Below are 7,772 nucleotides of genomic sequence, written 5' to 3' on the forward strand. Positions count from 1 at the left end.
ATTATACTTTAGGTACTCTGCGGGATACGAACGATTTTGACGTGCGAGTACATAATCTCTCTAATGAGTGACATATTAAAAAGGCTAGAAAAGGTAAAATAACGTTTGATGATATCACAACTTTAACAAATCTCAAGGAAGAAAAAAGAACAGTTTAAGAATGAAGCCAAGGGCTGATGGTTATTTGAACGGAAAACCCACGTCGTGCCTATATTAATTACATATACATCAACGCTGTATGTCGAGTCCTGTCATAACACGTCATTTTGGTCTACCGTAGATTATTATACTCATCACTCACGTGATCCACCTGAGTAGATAACAGCCCCATTTCATAGATCTTCTGGAAAGGGGAATGAGATGGTGGGCGACGAAAATTATGGTTATTTTTACCCATTAATGTCAGTTCTAGATATAAATTTCTGGTGATAAAGACGCAAATCTCGCCATCACCGATTAAGACACCCCAAAAAAATAAATAAATAAAGGAATAACAATAATCTCCCTCTATCGTGGTTCAATGCGCTTCTAAACGTCTAGGAAAACAGCACATAAAATCTAGGTTCTCTGTGAAATTGCTTTATCTAATATTATAAAGTGGAATATACAAAGTAAACTGTGTGATTCTTCTCCTTCGCCACTCCTGAAATACACCCACATAACATAAATAAAACCTTTAAGCTTTTGAAAATACACACCCAAAGATATTTGTGGCTGTCATTAATAAGCGTTTCATTTCCATTTTGGGGTTAGGAGTCAAAATAGTTTACTTCCAAAGAAATGGACAAGGGGAGCAGTTGAGTGATATTTAGCATCGGGTAATTTCAAAATGCCTGCCTAATGATGATGATGAAAAATAAGAATGATTATTTCCTATGAAGAACTCGTGATATTTCGTTTATAAGACAAGCACACACACACACACACACACACACACACACACAAAATAATTGTAATGAAATCTCCTTGTGCAATTCGACGTCAACTAGACAGCCTACAGTTACTGCAAATCAACCCCATGTATACGACAGTGCTCCCAGAAAGTCTCCACAGAGGACGGGAAAATGAGTCTGTGACACCCTTCGCCTGAGACATTTCATTTTCAGAACGACGTTACTTAAAGCTGTATGTTCCATCAAGAGAAGAAGAATACATTTCCTCAATTTTGATTAACCCTCCAGAGTCTGTGTTGTATGTCGCTGACACAGTTTCCTTGATGGTAATGTACGCCTATATACTGCAAATTGGCCTTAGCAGACGGCGTCGTCATTTTGTGCCAAAACGCCCTTCCTGCTTGGTTGATACAAGCAGGCAATTTTCAGTGAATTGTGACGTCAGTTGAGACGATCAGGCAAACTAACGGAGCAAAAGGTTAGAGGCTGAAGAGAAAGATCACGTTGTTTTCTGACAATGTCTGCTTACGCCACATACGCCCTGGTAAATCGATGGATTGTTTTCTCAACTCGAAGAGATGTTTCGTGATGCCTTTTGCACTGGATCTTAGTCCCGGCTTCTCATTGTTTGATTTCAAGAAAAATAGAAAGAGAGAGAGAGAGAGAGAGAGATGAGAAAGAGATAGGGAGGTAGAGGGAGATATTTCCCAAGACTTAAAAACACGGGTCGCAAACATGCAAACACGCAGTAGACACTTTTCACTAGAAGACAAAAGCCGAGGGGAAACGTATAATACAGCAAGTGCAAGGTCTCCTTCCACTTATACATACCCATCCCCTCCAGTCACCCCCCCCCCCTCTCCACCAACTCCCCATCAACTCACCCTACCCCTACCCCTCCCCTCGTCCGCGATTTTGATCGGAAAGTTGTCGCGGTGGCGCGTTGTTGACATTACTCAAATCCTCGCCCGTGCGTCAGCGGTGGTATTTAAGCGTCCGTGCGCTCCAGGTTCAACCCCGTCGGTCACATTGCGGCAAATTTGGTCTTTCGTATAAAATTTAATATTCGAAGTTCAGAACCAGAGACAGATAGATAGATGGATAGAGAGACAGAAACACAGCGATACAGATAGAAGGGGGCAGGGATAGAAGAAAGAGAGAGAAAGAGAAAGATGTGACGAAAGCATAACGACAACAGTCAAAATCAAAATTGTATACAAAGATATGGTATTCAATCTCTGCACAAAATATCGTCATTTGACATGTTTAACCTATTCTGACCGGCCAGCGCTGTAGGACTGGGGATTCTAAAGGATGGAAATCATTCGTAGTTAAAGTAGACAAGGTTTGTTTGAATTGATACAAATCAATGTGACTGTAGGACCATGTAATATCCTCTTAGAGGAAAAAAATGATGGAGGGAAAACGAGATGGAGAAAACATATCAAGTCACGAAGGAAATGTCGAATAGTAGAGAGAGTCAAGACTACGTTTGTAAGATTGTTCTAAACTAGGTCAAATTAATGTAGGTGGAATAATTACCAGGTTGATTGCGGCAATCTGGAATACATCTCAATGGTTGGCTCAAGTATTTTGTATATAAGAGTCAACCATTTCGCACATTGCATTATCGGTAAGGAATAGGATATATGCTGGGGGAGTTTGAAAGATTTTTAGACTTTAATAAGTAAGGCTACGTGTGTGCGGAATGTCTTAGACATTTTTGAGAAACGTGGGATCCTAATCATTACATTCTTATATATCGACATAGAAACGAAGCCAATGGAACTACATCCGTCAATATCAATCGAAATGAAGACAGCGAACGGTATCGTGAGACAGCAAAAAATTGCCACCACTGAAAGTAGACGTACAAATAGTAAACAGAAACTGAGGTACATGAAAAGTCGTGAGAAGGTATTTTACGTGGAATGACAGAGGAATGTAGTGTCTACAAGCAGTGCAGAAAGGTAGGCCTTTTGCTCAGACATCAACCAGCAAAATCTTGTTCCTTTTCGTCTTTTTTTTCCCTTTGGCGCCACAGAAATATATAGGAATGGGACTAAGCACTAGGTCTCTCGGCGAGACTGTGCAGCCAAATGAAAGGTGGCAATACACAAATAGACTTGATTGCAACCTATCCAGACCCATCGCTCCCCATCACAGCCTAAAATGTTCGATCTCTGATTTATCTCTCTTTCTCTCATTCTCTCTCTATCTTCCTTTCTTTTCTTCCTCCCCATGCTCCACTCGTGGTGGCCCCATCCGAACTGTAATCCCCCGCCGGAGACTTGTCGTTCGAAATCAGTCCCGGCAAAACCTGAAGAGCGGCATCATCGGTCCAGAAAAGGTCACAGAAATATGAACCTAACATTCTGTCGTATTTTCCAATTTCCTTTGCTTTGCAAGACTATAAGGGTGGTGAGGAAAGAACTTCCATGTCACCTTTGAGTCTATTATTTCCTCTTTCCAAGTTAAACACCCATAGGAGTACAGATTCGCGGGAGGAAAAAAATAGAGATAAAAGAAAAGCACGCACACACAAAAATCCAAGCGCACGCACGCCAGCTAGCCGTGGTAATCAGCTAACCCGATTTGGCTTGCTATCTTCCGGTTGATGACGTCAGAGCTCGTACCCTCGGCTCGCCTGCCTCTCGCTCGCTGATGCAGCGGAGACCGGCTTCGGGTTTTTGCGAACGAACGGAACGCACTGCGCCATGGCTTTCTATGCGGCGTTCAATTGCGCAGAGAGAGAGAGAGAAGGAGAGAGGAGCGCGGAGTGCTATATTTAGCATTCTGGGCTCTGTCAGCCAAAGCTAGCTTGGGCCATCACAACAAAACACGCCGCTAGATTCCTCTTTTTTTCTCCCCCTCTCTCCCCCTCTTTACCAGTGCTCTAGCGTGTTCTCTCCCTCTTTCCTCTTCCCATATCTCTCTTACCTTGCGCGCGATTTACGTCAGTACTGCGAAGTAGGGCAGACATCATCTCAACGAGAAGGAGGAGGATGTAGTCGTCTTCTTGGGGAAGAGAGAGAGAGGAAAGAAAGTCATGTAAGAGGGGAGATGGTGTCTTAGCAGGACAAGAGAGATCCAGGGAAGAAAGGAAGTGACAGCCGTGTGGTATAATGCTCTGATAATTAGCAACCAACGGCGGAAACATGGTAATTTAGCGCTAATCTCATATAACGTTTCATTTGCGAAAAAAAAAAGAAACAACTTTCTCTTCTGAACTGAGCCATGTAAGCACGATTGGTATAAGGGCTCACCATTTTTTTTTGGTGAGAATATCAAATGTGTTTGTGTGTGTATGTGTGCGTGTGTGTGTGTGTGTGTGTGTGTGTGTGTGTGTGTGTGTGTGCTTGTATGTGTGTGTGTGTGTGAGCATTCCTTTGGAGTCACACAAGGGCTTCGGACATCAAGGAACATCACCCACCAACTCTAAGTGTGGTGAGCAAGCGAGCAAAAAGTCAAACAACCTTCACTCCTGACCGACGTTAATCAAAGGTTCTACACATTGTTAAGTCTGCGCCGTATACGCCGGGAATGTTTCGCAATAATTGGCTAATGAGTTCGTGACAAACAGCAGCGACGAAATTTGTCGAGACGAACATGAAACTGACAAGTTGAAAGACACCTGACGTGAAACAGACAGAAAATGGCGCCAAGCCTTTAAAGGGGATGGCTAGTAACTGATCAGTGGGAATCAGTGGGAATGGTGGGGGATGGTTGTTCCAATTCTTGTGGGATTCATTTAAGAGTACATTATATATCGATTGTTGTGTGAAAATTGTTTGCTTCAGAATGGTCTTATATTCAAGTAATGTGCAGTTTAATGTTTCCAGGTTAGCATGCCTGTACAGTGACGGGGCATTAAACTGCACATTACTTGAATATGAGACAATTCTGAAGCAAACAATTTTCACACAACAATAGATATATAATGTACTCTTAAATGAATCCCACAAGAATTGGAACAATCATCCCCCAGCATTTCCACTGATTCCCACTGATCAGTTACTAGCCATCCTCTTTAAGTCTTATAACCGAGTTTATCAATTCAAACGTTTCCATCGAAGGTCATTCTAATGAAAGATCATCTATAGTTGCACCAAACGTGAATTTCACAGAGGCGTATAAACTGTTACAAAAGATACAGGTTGATAAACAAAAATAGTGATACACACACGCAAAGCAGAAAAGAGAAGCGAAAAATGCAGAGCAAAACACCACCATCAAGAAAACATATTTCTCGTCGAATTAGTTTGCACAGGGGGTACAATGTGTGTGAATAATAATACACTTGGATGGTATGAATTACTTTTAGAGCCATACATTTCTGCAAATAGTTAACAGCTGAGACATTCAGTTTAGATTTTACAGAGCTATATGACATAATAATGTAACACCATAATTTACAATCTACGTATAAAGACACACATATTCTTATATGCTTATATAGATTTACCTACAAATAACTACATAAGATTATATAAAAATGTTTTTTTTTTATACCTGAATGCTATCCCATATCTAAAGACATATTGGGTTATATATGTAAATACATAAAATACAATGCAATTATGTTTTTGTACATTTACGCATAATAATTATATTTACCTGCACAGCATCATCGTATAAACTCATCTCATATAATTATCTCATTATATGCATATATATATATATATATATATATGTATATATGCATATATATATATATATATATATATATATATATTTACCTTCAAATAACTAAATAAGATTATATAAAAATGCTTCCTATAAATTATACTAAACATAATCTACAGAGAAATATGTATAATATGATGTAATATATGAGATATAATGCAATTATATTTTCATAATATTTATCAATATTTTCATCTATACAACATTATATAGAAACTTTTCAGTCCGATTAGAGAACGCATGATACCCGTGAATTCTTACGATGGGCAATTCTTTTGATGTGATATAGATCTCCGGGAACAATATCCTACTACTGTAATATCAGTGAATAAGAGAATCGTGAATTTTAAGGGGTCCACTTAGGTAAGGTTTGTAATTTTCTCCCTGTAGTACACAAGAGAAGAAGATTCACGCTCACCTCGATCAAGAGAAACCGCAGAGGTCACGTTTGTTTGATAAGTAAAAATCTTATGCCGTCATAAAGATCTAAATTGTCATAAAACTCAATACCTTTCTTAGTATCTGTCGTAATAATATGGTATGTCTACTGCAGATCCGTTTTCGTGGTTGTTCTTTTTTTTTTCTCTCTTCCAACATTGAGGATGACTTCTTTTTGAATTTTATTTCTTCCGCGTCTGGAAACACAACAGACAAGAAAAAAAAAATCACCCTCGCTCTTGGGATAGCCGGCTAGTATGTCGCCGTTGGCTCTCTCCGTCGAAGATTGCAGCTAATCTCTAAGGGCGATATCACCCGCCAAATAGGTCGTTTCCAAGAAGCCAGGCGACGGACAAGTGAAATAGACGCGGGATAAGGCAGTAATCAAACAACCCTTCGGGGAATTGGAGGGACTGAACATCTTTACCCACGCCTAAATATAGTTTTTTATACGTCAAGCAACCTGCACAACTTTTTGTTATGTATTTTGATTCTTTTTTATTTCTCTTCCTCCAAACAGAGACTGACAAGAACCCTACTGTATTTTGCTGATGCTCTTAAAAAAAAGAAGACTGCCATCGCTAAGAAAGCGTATAATGCCAATAAATTGCTATTTTTTTTTATCACATCTTCATTCATTGAAATAAGTTTATTGATGCCCTTTTGTCTTCTACTTCTACTGGTTCGTTTTCTCCTTCTTCCGGGGGTAATCTACCTCCTTCATAATCCTGAATATTCTTGCAGATGTCAGCCATGTTCTTGTGTGTGTGTGTGTGTGTGTGTGTGTGTGTGTTTATTTGTTTGTATGTTTGTTTCATTTCCATCTGAAAAGATGGCTGGATAGCCCATATTCAGCATTCAGCTGCAGTAGCTGGTCTTCCATGGGGTTCAGTTGGATGTAAAGCGGGACCCCTTCTCCGAACTATTTTTTTTTTTCGGTTGTCAAACATTGCTGATTTTACATTGTGTGCATATTATATATTCAAGATGAATGTTTTGTCATGGGAAATTATAGAAATCAGAGAAAGATTATTGAAAAACAACAACAAAAGTGTTGAACCATTTTACCATAGATTTCATCCTGCGTTTTAAGAGAGAAGTGAAGTGAGCTCTCCTGTTACGCACGGGACCGTCGCCGGTTTGAAGTCTTCTCCAAAAGACTTGGCAACGGGGTTAAAGTGCCTTGCAAAATGGTACCACTACCGGGCTGGGATTCGAACCTCATACTTGCAAGAATGGAAGCCCACGATCTTATCCACGTGACCTTAACCACTCTGCCACGGAAGCTCCAAATGCAAACAGCATTTGAGACTGCACATAATGAAATTGGATGAAGAACATTTTCAATACATTTCGAATTGATGTAATCACAATTCTGACAGTATATACATGAAGGTGTAAGGTGGTTCTGCACAAGATGCAGTGCACATACACGTGTAAAATCACTCAACAAAGTTGGCCAGATATCACTATACGGGTGGCATGTCTTGTTCATTTTTCTGTTGAGGCTCTGCTGACAGCAGCAGAGATAAAATATCACGACCCCCCCCCCTTTTTTTCGTCGCAATAGCTTGAAAAAAAAAAATTGAGGTGGACAGATGGACGAAACCCTCATCAACGATTGATATAATAAAGATGTGACGTCAGTCATCGATCTTTTTTTCCCCGGCAAGTGTCAATCGAAAAAGCATGCACCACATAGGCACACATCAGACGTGCTCGCGTACACACAGACATATAAACACACTGACACAA

Source organism: Diadema setosum, chromosome 8 (assembly GCF_964275005.1).
Source record: "Diadema setosum chromosome 8, eeDiaSeto1, whole genome shotgun sequence".
Lineage (NCBI taxonomy): Eukaryota > Metazoa > Echinodermata > Echinoidea > Diadematoida > Diadematidae > Diadema > Diadema setosum.